This window comes from Poecilia reticulata, chromosome 2 (genome assembly GCF_904066995.2).
Source record: "Poecilia reticulata chromosome 2, P_reticulata-male-v2, whole genome shotgun sequence".
In the NCBI taxonomy this organism is placed as follows: domain Eukaryota; kingdom Metazoa; phylum Chordata; class Actinopteri; order Cyprinodontiformes; family Poeciliidae; genus Poecilia; species Poecilia reticulata.
In genome coordinates, this window is record NC_088831.1 from 16,722,312 (window position 1) to 16,739,973 (window position 17,662).

Below are 17,662 nucleotides of genomic sequence, written 5' to 3' on the forward strand. Positions count from 1 at the left end.
TAGCATTATGTATTATGCATATGTCATTGTTTCAATAGTTGTCGTTCTTTCCCCCTTACTACGCCGTTTGTCTTGAGCAGGGAATTCTGTAATCTAACAGAATCTTGACTTTGAAGATATTTTGCCATAAAACATTAGTAAGTTCCCACCATTAGTAATATTGGAAAAATAATGCTCCATACTCTACTCACAATCTGTAAGGTGATGTGGCTTTATGATAAAAATCCACCTGCAGGTATTTACGTCCAGCCGTTTTGGTTAGATGATAAGTCCTTATCTTTTGTTTCTCACTAATGAATTGTTCCAAACAGAAATAAGAAACTTTCACACAAAAAAAATGCAATTAAACTTAAAATTTGAGGATTTTCTGACTATTGAGCAACAGAGAGAAAACAAAACAAGACAAAGGTAAGAAGAGACGTAGCGTTTTTGAAAGGGCAAACTAATATGCAGCCTTGGTAACTGTGAACAAAAATGAAGACAGAAAAGAAAAGATCAGAACTGAAGGTGTGAGTTTACTACATGCTGTGTCTCCAGTAGAGGACAAAATTAGAACTGAACACTGACCACTTCACATTCTTACCAAAACCTTTTCAGAAAAGTACACACACATCAAAACCTAACGAGTCCAAATGTCATTTCTCATCATGTCCATACAGGACAGCTTCTGTCCGTCCTGTAGGGACATGAAGCAGGCTAAAGCCCTGATGCTCGTCTTGCACCATGCAGCTCACAGTGCTGAGTCCCTTTCCTTCCGACATGCTGATTTGTTTGCTTCGTTGGATTGATGACCTGAATCAGCAGCGGCAAACATGCGGTGCAGTCAGCTGGTGAAGCCTCATCTGGCTTCACTCTTCACCTGAAAAGCCTCCTGACCGCCCAGCGGTCCAGACCACGACTCCTTCTGTCGCACGCGGATTGTTGGATTTCACATAAAGATCGATGAGAAACCTTCATCTTTTTTTTCCTTTTTATTTGATCCTAGTACTAAGCACTTGTAAATGTTAATGTTTGAGTACAAATAGGACACAAAGTCGTGAAATGTAATCACTGTCTGTAGTATCAGAATTGTCAGAAGATTATTAATATGTCTCAAACAATAGGGACACCTTCTTGTTCTTTGTATTAGGTGATCTTAGACCTGGTCTATAAAACTGAGTAGCACCATTTGTCATCATTTCTGGAGTGTATAAAACCAAATCAACGACACATTTCTCTCCACAGAATCCATATGACAAACCAGGACATTTACAAAGCAAATCCAACAAGGTTTTTCAGCACCTTGTCGGACAGTATTAAGAGATTTCACTCATTTACGGGTAACGAGAGTGAGTGGAAAGTCTGCTTCTAATCAGACGCTTCTTCACTCAGTCGGAAATCACTCACATTATAAGACATGAGCACTGACAAGTGCTTCCACGACCTCTACCAGTTTTTCTTTACAACAGCAGCAAAAAGGAATCTCAGCCATTTTTGGTTAATGGTTGTCGGTTTAGGTCTGTCAGGTTTCCATCAGCGTCTCAGAGTCAGGAACTAGAAGAGCTGTAACTCGTCCTATTAGCCTTATTTGTTCAGGTAGTTCAGAGCAGCTTTACAAGGTAAATATTTTGTGCACTCGATTGCAAAGGTTTTCGCTGTTCTTGAATCTTTTAAACCTTCGTCACATTTCGCCCACATTGGAGACGACAGTGACGGCGGCGGAGGAGTTTTTAAAGTCCTGCTGGAAGCCATCACAGCTGCAGTTCATCGGCGCCTCAGGCAAGATGGGATGTCCAGTCAGACTCTCACCGAGTTACTTATACAAGATCACTATTATGACCCAGTGGGTGAAAAGCTAACAGCATTTATCTGAGGTTTTTCCCTGACAATTTCAGTGTTACCTGCAATGAGGAATTAGGCTTTTGTGTTTTGAACACGTGATGCAGATTCCTCCCAGATGTTTCTACGGTCACACTGCGCCTGGGTAACAGCTTCGTTTTTGTCACAGACCTGTGTGCTGTTCCTTCGACCTGTTCAGTGAAAAACCCTACAGATGGCTTTAATTGTACTGCAGCACGATGATGCATGCAAGCCAAAATAAACATTGGTTTATGACCAAGAAGGGGATGAGGAGAACTGCAGTATGTCCAGGACACACACACATATACACACACGCACGCACGCAAACATGTCGCTGGCTCTCTCAGTGTTAGCAGCGCCGTACGAGGGGGATCCTGGGAGGCAGCTATTTTTAGCCCTGGTTTCATCATTCCTTCCTCTCCGCTCCACTCTGCCTGCTGCTGGAGGCTGCTGCTGCATTCTAATGAAGACATCAAACAATGGAAGAAAAACACAGCACAGTGAGCATTTCCCCTGCTCGCTTGCACACGAGCAGGGGAAATGAGCAGATGTCCATAGCAGGCTTCAAGTCAAACAGCTTCAGGCTAATTGTGACTGATTTTCACTCCTCGGTTTTGTGCTTCAAGAGGACTTTATTTGTGGGATGTTACCTGGCAACACAGCCATGTCAAATGGCCTGAGGACCGGGGCGGTGAGCAGGTTTCACCGTTCATGTGACCGGGCTCTGAGCTCATCAGCCTGTGATGCAGTGATGCTGCTTGGGAATGTTAACTGTCAGAGTCAGCCACTGTTTCTGCACCGGGTTGCCACAGCAGAGCAACAACCCCTCACGTCCCCCCCTCCATCCCAAACTGCGTCACGTTTAACTTCAGGGACAGGAAGGGCTCTGGGACAGATATGGACTTTATTACTGATATTTAATTTCTTTACAAATTAAGAAAAGAACAAAGAGTAAAAACATGGCAAGAGTTGACATATTTTTAAAAGGGCAGTATTATGCATTTTCCAGACACATTGTGACATTTTAATAAAGAATCAAGTAGCTGTTACCTTCAGTTGTTATTAAGGGTAAAGGTAATTTTATTTATATAGCACATTTTCAGCAACAAAGCAATACAAAGCGCTTTACAGGATTTAAAAAGAAATACAAACAAAATAACAAACCAAATGAAAGAGCAAAAGAAGAAAAATCTAATAATGTTAATCCAAAAGTCAATAAACTAGATGCTCCTGTTCAGGGTTGGTAGATAAGTATAAATAAGCATACCTTTCCAAGTATGCTCTAAATTTGTAAAAGTAATGAGCACTCCACAGTTTCTAAGTAATAATAAAAACTAAGTGTTCCTGTTCTGTAAGAATTTTTCTGGATTCTAAGTTTGCTCCAATTCCTTTTCTGGGTTGCGATGCTGTATATATAAAGATGTATGTATGCTGTATATAACTTAAAGTTATATTTTAAGTAATATAAAATATAAGTTTTTCATCATAAATGAATGCCTTGAAATTGGCGTCTGTGTCACATGTTGGGTTGTTTAGTTGGGTTTTGTTTGTTTCTATGTTTTGATTAGACTTTAGTTCAGTCCTCAGTATTTCAGGTTTATTACTTCTAGTTCTTCTTGGTAAGTCTCGTTTCATTTCTTATGTCTGTAATTCTTTAGTGTTAGATTTATTTTCTCCCTCGCCCCCTATGCCTCTGTCTCACTTTCTCTCTCGCTCTCCTCCGTCTGCCTCCTGCTTCCTCCATTCACACCTGTTATCAGTTAGCTCATCAGCCCAGGTCTTTTGTTCAGCATTTCTACCTCCCCAGTGCTTAAGCCTCTCATTCTCACTCACTTCCTGCCGGATTCTAACATCATCTCCCGTCTTCCCCATGTCCTTCTCGTGCCTCCGTCTAGTTACTTTTCCTAGAATGTATTGCTTTGTATTTCTGCTCTAGCTCCATCAATGTTTGTGTTTTCTCCTTTCTTTCCCTGGATTTTGGTCCACCACCAACAAACCCACACTTCATGACACTAATGTCTCTTTACAAACTCCTCCTTCAGAAACTCCACCTTCAGGAAGCTACTGCAACAAAACTCCTCTACTAACCTTTCAACAACGTTTTTACAGCATTTCGATGATCCTTCCTGACAGCAGCCGTCACCACCTACAACTCTTTGAAGAATTTGAATGTTACAGCATTTAATTTCCCTTTGGGATAAATACAGTGCTTTTGAATTAGAAATGTTATATTTTAAATAAAAAATAAAAAAAGTCTTCCAGAGAGGGTTTGTCAGAATAAATAAGCATGTACCTTTTTGAAAACATCTACCTCTAAGCAGGTAGCACACTTTTCATTAAGCCCACAATTCTGTACTAAATCAGGATGCAGCCAGGAGTGGCACCTGTCAAAATAACCCAGTGGATGTGCAAGTAACCTGTCAACAACCATTGGGGACATACAGTCAGAGGCCTCCTCTGGTGTCAAAGACACAATGCATCTTAGTGCAGCCAGGCACTTGGAGCAAAAGGGATCTGAGCTTCTGTTCTTCATCTTGGTGGTCAGTGATGTCCAGGGAATCTGTATTCCCTGAGATCCTGATCAAAAATGTGGAAATCTTTCAGGAAATGAGGTTGGAGCTAGAGAACGAATAAGCTAGCAGGTCATGTCGCTTCACTTTGTGTATATTTATGGAAGTCAGTCTGTGGAACTATTCTCTTTAAAGGGGAATTGTCAAGGAGACAAAACGGCTAAACAAGCTGATGAATGATATGCGGCGGTTCCCAAAGCGAGAGCTATTGATAGCAGTGGAAAACATACATATCTGGGACAAACTGGAATGTTTTCATTTCCTCAGCCTTTCATCTCTGACCCTGGATCCCCAGTGGTTTTAAGTAACTGGAAGCTTCAGAGTTGCTCAAGTGCTCCTAAAACATTACCCACATTTGCAGTACATGACTGTTACTGTATCTGTTCCTGGTGACATAAGCCGAATTGTGTTGCGAAGCAGAACTCTGTGGTTTAGTTTTGGAGCTTAGTTGCGTCAAATGCTCTCTGAGCCTCCGGCGAGAGCATTTGACCTCACCAGAGGAAGACACACACAGTTAAACCTGCGGTGAAACCAGAAGACACTCAATGCTTTCAGGATGAATCACAGCCGTTCTGCTGGGTGGGGTCAGCAGATGCATGATCAGTTTTAGCCTCATCAGTTTCAACCTTGTGGCCGACGTTCACAAACAAAGATCTTAATGCATGGAGTTTTTTTCCTGGCACGTGGAGAGTAGCCTTAGCTGCATGGCGACAATTTCCTGAGAGCGTTGCTTGATTTCAGCAAGACAGGAGACCAGGCACAATTTCCATAGCAACCACGCTACCAACGGAGTTACGATAAATGCCTGCATGTCAAAGTTAAACAGCCACTACTGCGACTTTACTCCTGCCCTCATAGCTGACGGTGCAGGTTTCACAACAATAACCTCACTTGCTGTCAAATGTGAGGCCTTCTTAAAACTACAAGGGTTTTCTGACATCATGAGCTACAGAAGTCCTTACTGACCTCACTGACCTCTGGGTTTTTTCTGTTTCCTGTCACGTTTCATGCAGCCCCTCTGTTCTCTGCCCCTCCTGCCCCGCCGACTGCTTTCACCTGTGGTCCTGCTCATAGAAACACCTGTTCTGCACTCATTCAGAGTAACATCATCCGTTGTCAGCCTTTGGTGCTCTGTCACATGCCTTTGTTTCTAATCTGCCCTCTGACCTGGTGCTTGTTCTGGTTCTGAACCTTGTTTCATGTTCCTGTGTACTCTGAATATTCTCTGGAGCCAGTTTGCCGTCTTCTGTCTGCCTGCTTATCGATCTAGATTGTCTCACTGACTATTGAGTACTGGATTGTGAACTCTTTTATCTGCTTTTTTTCCGTTGTTGGAGTGTGTACAGCAACTGGCACCGCTAGTGAGTATCCAAACTCTGTGACATCGTCCCTGGTTTGCATGTTGTCACCGTCTCCACACTGTCGTATCACTGAAACTATCCTCCTGTTCAGGTGACTCTACAACGATACAAGTTTTCTGACATACAAATCTCTGGAGAGACATTTCTGGGAAGTCTTTTTTTTTTTTTTACCAGGTAATACTTAACTTTCTGTTTCAGAAACTTTCTCAGCAACTTGTCCTTTTTGCTGATTTTGCTGAGAAAGCAGTTGCAGAGAAGAATCTGCCCATCATTTTTCACATTTTCTTTACCTTAAACTGTTTCTGGGATGTAGTATAAATTTTGCTGTTAAGGTTTAAGCTCTTCTAACTTTTTTCCTCAGCTGTGTTTTACCGTTTGTTTATTAAGTCAAACAATTTTAGGTGTTTTATGTGCATGTTAGGTCACTTTCCTTTTCCACAGATAAAATATGTGCATTCATCAGCTGTATTTCCATTAATCATGAAATTACACAAACTGAAATTAGAAAAATTCATTTATCTGATCAAAACACACCAATTTCAAATAAAAATAACATTCATACTTTGATTAAAAGTTTTTGCGCTGGGATGAAGTGATGTTTCTCGAACTTAGTGTATTTTGCCAAACTGAAATGGAAACCCTCTTCTGGAATCACACGAGTCGTGAATCATGTGATCAACAACCCGATGATACCACTGGTGACAACGCCAAAGAAGACGACAGGCGGCTGATGGAGAGCTCTCACAGGCCACACACCTCATGCAAAGTTGTGAGTCATTCTGACGTGTTGAATCCATAAACCTTCTGTAAAAATAACAGAATACAATTTTCCAATACATCTCCTCTCCCATGTATAAGGGGCTTGTTTCCCTGACGTCTCCTCTGATTGGCTGATAGACGACGAGCGCCAGCACCGTGACTGAATTATGAATATATCTCATTTAACTGCCAAGTTTGCTGTGACTTTGAAGGACTTATCCGGTGATCAGACGTGTTTGCATGTGTTTATTTTGTTTGTTTGTTTGACTGAAACACCGCAATTTTGAAATTGTAGTTTTTTGACATTAGCAGAATATAAAGACAAAGATTTGCGCACATTTGCAATAGAAACAATAGAACATTTCCAAAAGACTAAATATTTACTAGGGTGTCCTAAATTTTCCAAATGACTTCATTTACATTCATGTCCAAATGTGACCCTGAGAGTTTTACAGAAAACCCACAACGTCCTCAGATCTGCGCGGCTACAAACATGCAGTTCTTGCCTTGAAAGATCATTGAACTTATTTACTGTTTAATTATTCCAGACTGGAAAATGAACGCTTCAAAAGCCCTAAATGTATCAGACAATGTGTCACATATTTACTTTTATACGTTCCTCTTTCAGGTGTAAGTACAGTTTCAATGAGACACAACCAGCAAGCCCAGTCCTGACACAAGGGAGCCTGCATGTGTTCAGGCCGTTAGTCATGTATTGAGAGGTGAAAAAACAGATCACATCAGATTGTTACAAAGCCACATTGGGAACACAGACGTTAGTATCTTGCGCCAATCGCGTTGATAATTAGTTTTTTTTGCTTATAGTTTAGGTGCCTCTGTCTTTTGAACGTGGTTATATGAAGATGAATGTCGTCGGTCGTCTCACTGCTGGGCAGAGATTCTGCTTCTTGTCACTGTGACACTGGGTTTAAATCTGAGCTCCGTTCTTGTTTGAATGTACGTGCATCTGATTTACGGGCTGTGACGACGAGCTCGCTTGCTCGGGGCAAATGACTCAGCCGAAGCAAAAGGGAAGCTTGCTGTTTTTGTTTAACGTCAACAGGAAGATGAATGAGAGGGTTTTCACAGAGTTCAGCCGCTCAGACGCTTCCTCTTAATGAAGTCGAGGCTGTGCAGCGAATTAACAGGCCTGCTGCACAGATCAGCAAGGCTTGCCCAAACAGGTAAAAAAAACACGCTCATCAAATCGTCCTGTTCATGACGTGTTTCACGGAGGGAGGAGTTTCTGTGGGGTTGGAAATAATCTGACAAGTGTCCTAAATCTGATTCCCGTCAGTTTTAGGCCTTACTTGATTTACATGTCAGCATTTTGAGGATGGCAGTTAAAAGCGTCAAAAATGGATCACTCTCAGTGTTTGTTTGTTTTTTTACAGCCAAACCTTTTAATGTTTTTTTTTTTTAATTCAAATGTGTTTCATGTTACTTTTATGCTTTTTTTCTTTGGTATTTATCTGTACCATTGGTCATATGGATGATGAATTCTGTAATCAGCAAGACAAAGCTCCAGAGTTCAGACATTCGCCCTCCAACACAAACTCCCCTGTTCAGAGCTGCTTCTCAATAATAATAATAATAACTGGAATATTGTTCATTATATTTGAAGATGGCATTTGCTTGTCTCATAATTGGTTACTGTACTATGTTTTTATCATGTGAAACACTTTGAAGTGCTTTGTTGCAGAAATGTCCCATATAAATAAACTTGACTTTGTGAATGTTAATGAGCAAAAGAAGAGACAAAGGGCAATATCCATAATGTAAACGTGAATTATTTCATATCTTTCTTTGAAATGCTTTTTCAAATCCTCTTGTAGAACCAAGAGAGGAAGTTAATACAGACTATGATAATCACCCTCTCTGGAGGCGCCAACACTTCAGCTCCCGGCAATTAACTATTTTTTTCAAACTATGGATCTGGAACTTGAGCAGTGTTAAAAAGCTTCATTCTGTTCCCCATCTGTCCTTTCAGAAGGTGAGAAAACGAGCTGTGTCGGTGTAAAAAGAAGTAAATGACCTGTCAGCAGCTGAGGTTTGAGCTTTATGTGTAAGACTAGCAGATGTTGGTCACCCAGGCAGACTGGAGGGTCACCCAGAGGTCATGAGCTGTGTTTCCATTACAAATGTGTGCTCATCTTTGACCATATTCTGCTCATATTGAAGAAACGCAGTTTAGCAGTTGTGGTGTTTCCATGAAATAAGAAATGACAAGAGACAATCCGCTTACAGGTGGGAGCAGCTACGTATGAAATGACGGCGAATGACATCATTTTTTATGAACTGTGTGATGCTGAGAAACAACTGAGAATCCAAAACCACCATCATTCCTTCCACTTCCTGTTGTCTTCCTCATCATTTCTGCCAGTAGTAACATCAGGCTGCTGATCACATGTGATGCGAAAAAAGTGTTTTTGTGAAATACATCTATTTCGATACAGCCGATCGACCACCTCATCTTAGCGCAGAAACTTTTGATTAAAAACGTGTTTTTTGGGTGGGGGGGTTCTTAGAGAGTGTTTCTGTTAATTATTCTCGTAATTTCAATTTGTGCCATTTTTTCCTGGTTATTGGAGCCACTGCTGTGAAACATAAACGCCACAAACACACGTTTTCTGGAAAATCACTTTTTTTTTTTCAAACTGATCTTTAACCGAGTCAGAAAACTTGTTTCCTTAAACATGCAGCAGCGTGACAAATGGTGCATTTCTGTTTTCTGGGCACCTTTCATTATGAGTTTGTAAGAAGTTAAAATTAAGAGTGTTGCTTAGCTTTGTTTGCATATCTGAGCTAATCAGGGTAAATAATTTCTTCAAGGCACGAGAGACATAAGAAAACTGTGGCTGGAGAGCAAGACATTAGTGAAAACAATCTAATCAGAATCATCCATGCTGCGTCGTGAGAGGAAAGACGAACGAGCAATAAGCAAATTAGTGAGTCCCCAACTGAACGGTCATCTGATTAGTTTACCCCTTAAGCCTCATGTGATCTCTCTGGGTCTTTGTCTTTCATTTCCGCTGCTGGTCATCTGCTGGCAGTGAACACTGATCCACTACACTTTCCTGCATCCCCCCCCCAAAAAAAACTGATGCTCGAAACGTGATTAGCATGCAAAGCTCAATGTGGAAGTTCAGATAACATATTACAGAGCAGCAGAAAATAAAAGCCTGCTGCACCGAAGACAACGGGAAGATTTACGTCCTCCTGTGTATGGAAAAGTCGATTTGGCTATAATACTTCACCGTTCATCCTCTGGCAGTGAGACACATTGAATCAAGAAGATTTAGAGTCAGGCTGAATGATTGCCTCAGGAGCTTGAGTTAGACTGGTAATAGAAATGTTTGCATCTAATGTTCAAACTTCATTTAATCAGGAATTTATTTCAGAGCCTTTACTACTGTGAAAATAATTGAAGCTGAGCCAGAAACTCTCTTCTGCCTGAGTAATTGGCCTGAGCGACGTCCACTGCTGTGGACTTTATCCCAGCCCCTGATTCACAGAGCAAATACCTCCAATGAACTGAAGTAGTGATGATGTCACATCCTGTCTCAGTCTGCCTATAGGTTCACCCAAATTAAGCACATTGGATTTATGAAAAATAAATCTGCTTAACGTAAACCTGTTTAAAACAAACAAAAAAACTTTATATATATATATATATATATATATATATATATATATATATATATATATATATATATATATATATATATATATATATATATATATATATATATATATGTGTGTGTGTTTTTCAAGAAGTTGTTGTTGCGTCAGCATGACGTGGTTTTTCGGCTGCATTGAACTGCAGTGGAAATGTGATCAACCACCAGATGTTACTACTGGCAGAAAACACAAAGAAGACAACAGGAAGTGGTGGGAGGACGACGGGAACACTGCGTGTTTTTAATGACTTATCACATGAACAAGTTCATTTACGTGGAATTTAATTACGTGTCATACTTATGTACATTTTGCTTTTCTGACATTAGCAGAATGTTGAGAACGTTTTGTGCACATTGGAATGTTTATTAAAAGTATTAAAGGGTTAACTCTCCTGACAGGCTGTTCAAGCTTTAATGTGTTATGTAGAAAACTGAAGTATTAACATCTGCAGTCTGTGTTTCTGCATTCATAATCAATTGTATTTTGGTTCACAAGTTTTAACATTACAGAAGATTGTAAAAGAGTTTTTAATAATGGATACTGCTGGTGTTTTTTTGTTTTTTTTTGTTTTTAATCCAGCACTTTGGAGAAAACACTGCAAAACTGTCACAGCAACTACACTTTAGCTTCTGCAGCATCACTCCAAAATTCACATAAAGCTGCAGCAACTTAAGAGACGCACGCATCTGTGGTCTCTTGCTTTAAAGCAACCGGAGGGCAGAGGAGAGGAGAGCAGGCCAAGCAGAACCCAGTGTCCTAAACTTACGCCATTGTTTACGCGGCAAAATTAAATTAGAATTCCAGATATTTCATAAATAAAGCCAGACACGTGTCTCAAAGAAGCAGATGCTACCCACATGCAGGTTAGTATCAGTACCTTCATTCTTAATAATCTTACTGGTCATCTGGGACAACACAAAATGTTCAATACATGTTAAAAATGTAGAAAATAGTCAGAAAGCGGCTGCACAGTGGTGCAGTTGGTAGAGCTGTTGCCTTGCAGCAAGAAGGTTCTGGGTTCGATTCCCGGTCCTGGTCTTCCTGCATGGAGTTTGCATGTTCTCCCTGTGCATGTGTGGGTTTTCTCCAGGTACTCCGGTTTTTTCCCACAGTCCAAAAACATGACTGTTAGGTTAATTGGCCTCTCCAAATTGTTCCTAGGTGTGTGTGTGAGTGTGTGTGTGCATGGTTGTTTGTCCTGTGTGTCTCTGTGTTGCCCTGCGACAGACTGGCAACCTGTCCAGGTTGACCCCGCCTCTTGCCCGGAACGTTAGCTGGAGAGGCACCAGCAACCCTCCAGACCCCAGTAAGGGAGAAGGGTGTAAAGAAAATGGATGGATGGATATTCAGAAAGCCTGGAAGACCTTCCCCAACACAGCGTCTTTACATTCCTACATGCTAATCTGGATTTATCCTGATAAATGTAGTGAAACTATCCGGCCCTGCTTCCTGGAAAAGTTTCCTTAAGTTCACCCTTCAAAATATTTAGCAAGACTATTTTTTTTTGTTTATGACAAAAAGTAAATTTCTTGAAATGTCACCCGGACAATTGGTCCATTTAATGGATTAGCTGTGGAAATGACTCACTCAACAATGGTTAGAGTTAACTCTAAAGCTTAATACAAACTTTATAATTCCTGTCTAAAGAAAGAAAATAAATAAACATGTTGTCATTAATGTAACATAATTTTGAGTAAATGTTAGGAGACAACATTAAGTGTTCATCACCTGGAGATCATGTCCTCATTTCTTCTTCTCCTCCTGAATTATTTGCTCCGCGGCATGGTGCTTCTGATTCACCTCAGGAATAATAAGACTTGTTAGTTGCTGGTTTCCAGAATGGCTGTGTGTCAGCAGTCGTTAATTAAAAATGCTCCATTTTGGGCCACCTACCCCAGCAGCCGGCGAGAGAAAATACTCTGAATGAATTAGCACATCGAGCCCTGCTGTTTCACTGCCACTCATCAGGACTCACAAGGAGCTCTTAAAACAACATCTGCAGGTCTGGGTAAAGTTAGCAACGAAATGCATGTTTAAGGATCAGACAAACACTTGGTGATAGCGTTTGAGTAGTTAGTTGCTTGGAAAAAAAAAGGCTGATCTGTGACTTGATTTAAAATGACTTTGTCCTCAGTTCCCCTGTCTTCTGAAATTCTAATGTCATATCTCTGCGTCACAGACTTTCGTACGCAGCCACAGAGAGCACACAACTTCTGCTGTTTAACAGTCTTAACACCAGTGTGGCTGTTGTTCGCACTCAGGCTCACAGGAAGTGGGTGAAAGTCACGACCATCTGCCTCTGTGCAGAGCAGCAGAGATTGCTGGGCTGTTATTTCAGACAGCATGGCCTTGGAATGGACCAGCAGAGCCTTAACTTTCACCAACATGGCCGACATGATAAATTAGCCATTTATCTCTGATGAGCTTCCAGCTCTTTGAGGTTGGAAAGTGTTTGTTCGTTTGCTCCCTCCGCGGATTCTTTATTGGACTCGAGATGAAACTCCGGCTGAGTCACCCTAAAATATTAACACTGTTTCCAGACAGAAGACAAAATGACGAAAAAAGACACGCACAAAAAAAGAAACTATAAACGGACAGGACAAGTCTGGAACTGGTCATAGAGGCAACAGCAACATTAACTGCATTTTCATTGACCATAAAATTGGGCAAATTTTGCAAATTATGAACATAAATTAGTTTAATGGAAACACGCCAGTTTGAAAAGAGTCACATTTTTTAATCAAAACGTCTTGCGTCGGGATGAAGTGGTTTTTCAGCCGTGGTGAAGCGACTTGCAACACAAGTTCTGTCTGAGCAAACACGCAAAAAATAACAGTCAGGAGTTGTAGCATTATTATTTTCCAATATAACTGCTGAGCTTTAGCTCACTGATATATTGCTAACCATCTTTGTTGTTGCCAATGGGGTGTAATGCTAACCAGCCAATAGTCAGATGTTGATGTCTTTAGACTCCGCCCTCCTCATTTGCATAATGAGGCAGACATGCATAGTGGAAAGTGAAAGGAGAAGGAAGGGTAGAAAAGGAGGAGAGGAGGCAATGTAAGAGGAGCAAACGGTAGTATAAGAAAAAACAAAATATCAATATATTTCTGTTTTTATTTGGTCCTCCATATCCGACAGCAGCTAACTGTAAATCTAGTCATGCTGGCTGGTGCAATACCTCAAGGCAGTACATTTTAATGGGCAGGGTGTTTTGTTTAAATTATGTAGTAAAGGTGTTAACCAACATTACCAAGAAGCAAGAACCAAAAGGTCAGAAGTAGTTAGCACTTGCAGAGTGCAGAAAAATAAAAGCAACAGACACGGCACGGATCAAATATCAGCTCTGCAGCTCTGACCATCTTTGACACATCCACAGGGAAGCTACGACTGTGGTAGTGTGAATATTTTAAACCAATTTTATGCGTCTTCTTTTGATTAAAATTTTAATAATTGAAGTCAAGCTTTTGAATGCTATCTAAGGTAAATAGCAATGCTGGAGTCTTCATGACGGGAATTCTGGTCTTTCACACGGACATGATATTAAAATCCTCTACATGCAGCGTTTCAGTGAGTCGCAGACAGTTCTACTTCGTGTTTAGCTAACAATCTAACAACACAGCGGCGTGGTTGGACGTAACTTTTATCCTTCGTCTAAGCAAAAATGTTTTGGTTGCAATAGTTGCATGAAACAGGACGACATGTTACCGATAGCTCTGATAGCAAACTGCTACGTCTCACATAGTTCTGAGGTGCATCATCATGTAACAGCTGAAATCAAACCTACAGCCTTATGGCAGTAAAACATCTGTTCTACCCACAGTCTGAACCACCATCCACCCAGAATGTCTTTTGTTTTTCATTGTTTATTTTTAACTAATTTAAAAATCCTTTCCAGCTGTATTTTCTGCAAGTTCTGAAGTCGATGATATGTTGGAGGTCACAAATGGTCACAGTGTGAAAGGTGATGTACAAACTGACACGCATGAGTCGGGTGAAATCCATATCAGCAATTAAAAGAGACCTGCTGTGTTAAAATCACGACTAAACAAAGTTGTGTCAAGACTGGCGGCAGGGGCGGATCTAGAAAAATATCTATGGGGTGGCAAGAGGGGGGCAGGGATTTTTTCAGGGGTGGTAGCATATGCCTATATCCCTTCTCTCTTGGTCTCTCTCTCTCTCATCCTCTGAGCTCGGTCCTCTACCAGAGGCCTGGGAGCTTGAGGGTTCTGCGCAGTATCTTGGCTTCTTACTTAAATTAGGCTTGTATGCTTTACTCAAGTCTCACTAAATTGTTTATTCAACTCAAGTAATGTGAGTAATGTACATGTTTGGCCTGAGAAAAGTACAAGACTACGTTATTTTGAGTAAACTGGATTTGACTATTTTTGTTACTGGAGTGAACGCTTCAGCTCAGCGGTGCACAGGAAAGTGTGGGAAGCTTCTAGAACGTTTATGGACTTGAACATTGGAAGAAGCAGAGATTCTTTAAAGGCGAGTTATTCGTCTTCAGTATGTTTTCATGTGTCATGTATGCCTTTACTACTTGCATATATAGTTAAAGTTTGATTTTTCTTTAAAAAGAATGACGCACAAAAGTCTTTGCAGGCTAATATGCTAATGTTAGCATGTTGCTCATGGGTCCAACATTAGCTAAAACCGCCAAGTCTTTTACTTGAGAGCCTTTAATGTTTTTGTCCATTGTTGTGGAAAAAAACTATTACAAGCACTGTTCAGGTAAAATCACTCAATCATGTTTATTTATGAATTGTGCACAATACAGAGTAGGACAATCAATCATGAAGCAATTCTGGATGGAAAGCTCTGCCAGGCAGAGACAACATGAGTCTTATATGAAAGGACATTTCTACAATTTTTATAGTGAGAAGGGAAAAATTATCCCATACATTTGAAGACAATACATATTCATTCAGTCATTGAAACATTATTCTGTATGATGAAACAAAATCATATAGACAGGATACAAAAAAACCCACTGGCATTCATCCATTCATCCCTTTATCGTTTCACCTTTGTTAAGTAGGAAAAGTTACCCTGTAACCTCTCCTTGACAGGGAGACGGTCATCTATATGTTTTGTCATCTTTCACAAAACTTTAAAAGGATGAATTTGAAATAACATCTCAAAGCTAATCCAATAGTAGTTATTTTACTGCTTACAAGTAAAACAACTTTTGAAAACAGTCACTATTCCTCCACCGGACCCCGACATCCTTGGAGCATTAAAATAGCCGCAGTTCCGCGGTTCAAGTTCTTTAAAAATGCTGGAGTCACCAAACCACTTGTCCATGATTCTGTCATAAATAAAACATCCAATCAATGAGAGGAAAAGAAATCCCTAAAGACCAAAGTTTTATTTGTCAGCGACCTGGCATTTACCAAACCGATCCTGGCAGAAATCGGTGGGTCTACACCATCAGCTGGCGTCCAGTGCTCCCGGCAAAGAGGCCACAGGTTGCTAGGATTCACCCTGCGTCTACAGGGCCGAGGAGCGCAGGGGCCCTCGGGGCAGTCACCCCCAAACTGGAGCAGTGGCTAAAACAGGATCCCAGGAACAGCATCAGACATCTCAGTCCAGAAATGTGCAGTTCTAGGCACAGCCAAGATACTGCGGCTCCCAGGCTTCTGGTAGAGGACCCGAGCTCAGAGGATGAAAGAGTCGACCTGCGGAAGGGTGAGAAGGGATTTTTTTTATAAATATATATACACATTGTCTGAGTATCTCCAAGTAGGTTTGATTTTAACTAGCGTTTCACCTAGCAGTAAACTACATTATTTTTTTCTTATGTGCACAACTATCAAACATTTCCCAAATACAATGTGACCCCAACACTGAAACTGTGAGTTTCTGTAACATACTGTATGTTGAGTAACTGAGGGAAATAACATAAACATACAATATTTAGGGCTCTCTAAGAAGCACCATGATGTGCAGAAGTGCTCACATCCCATAACTATTTCTAGCATTTGCAATGCTGCAGCCACAAATTTCAAGATATTTTACAACAAAGATGATTACTTCAGATCAACACAAAGTGCTGCATAACTGTAAAGTGTAAGGAAAATAATTTGCAAACTTTCTACCTTTCTGATAACATTTTAAAACTTAGAAATCTGACTCATTATCTGGGCCCCGTCAGAGAACTTGGGAACAGGAAATTTAACAAGGCAAATTATATTAAATCTGAACCTGTCCGAACAATATCAGATGATACATAGGATGCTCACAGAAAGGAACCTTTTAAGGCTGCTTTTAAAGCAGGTGTTTCTGTTTTTTAACAGAATTCCTTTAACTCAAAAGAGTTAAAGCCAATTAATTCTTAGGAGTTTAAGATAAATAGTGTTTTTTTTTCTCATTTCTGCCTTTGCAATTATTCTTCTTGAACATCTCTTTCTGTAAATATTTCTGTCTTTGTTCTGTAGACTATAGTTGTTATCACAAAACATTAGGTAAGAACAGTTCGTTATAACCAGTGGCGGCTGGTGCTAAAAAAACTGAGGGGGGCGCACACAAACAGACAAATGAAAAACAAACAAAACAAATCTTAAAAAATAGCACTATTTGAACATAAATTGTGCCCTCCTTTCCTTCTGCCTTGCACATTTCTCAATTACATTCTTGTTAAAGTCAGTCATCTCTGTGACTAGTCTTTTTTCACCGGATAGGCTTTTAAGGTGTTGCTCAGTGCATCTTCAGGAAATGCTGTGTTGTATTGTTCAAAAATTTTCAGATGTGTGATGTAAATCCTGATAATCATCGGCATTAGCTCCAGTTTACGCTCCAGACCAGATGGTGGCGGTATTGCACATTTTCATTTACTTAAAAAACTCCACAAAGAGAAGAAAAAACTTGAACGCAGGGAAGATAACAAGCGCTGTTCAAATTTGACATTTTTACTCGCATAATATTGCCTTCAAAGTAGAGAGGGCCTTGACAATAGTTAATATTTTTGGTAAATTCAAGCTGGTGATGTCAGGTTACATTGTGTTGCATTCAATGTTATCGGAAAAAAGAGATTCCGATAACAAATCGGACATTAAGTGCAAATCGGACATGCGCTTAATGTCCGATTTGCCATAACTATTTATTGAATTCATTGTCGCCAGCTGGGGTGGCAACAGGGGTGGCAAGGCTCTCATTTGGGATGGCAAATACCACCACATGCCACCCCAGTAGATCCGCCCCTGACTGGCGGTAATTGAGGTTGAAAATTCAGACCGTGGCACGATGTCAATAAATTGATCGCTGTTGATTAACCTTTATCTCTGTTGCTCATGGGTGTCAGAGGCACAGATTGGCTTTAAAGAAAATTGTTTTCCTGCTGCTGCTAAAAAGCAGTTTCATAATTGTGACTGATAGAAATATTTACTGAAGTGAATCTATTCTTGGCAGCGTGGTCTTTCTGGGAAATATTGCTGAACAATGAATGAA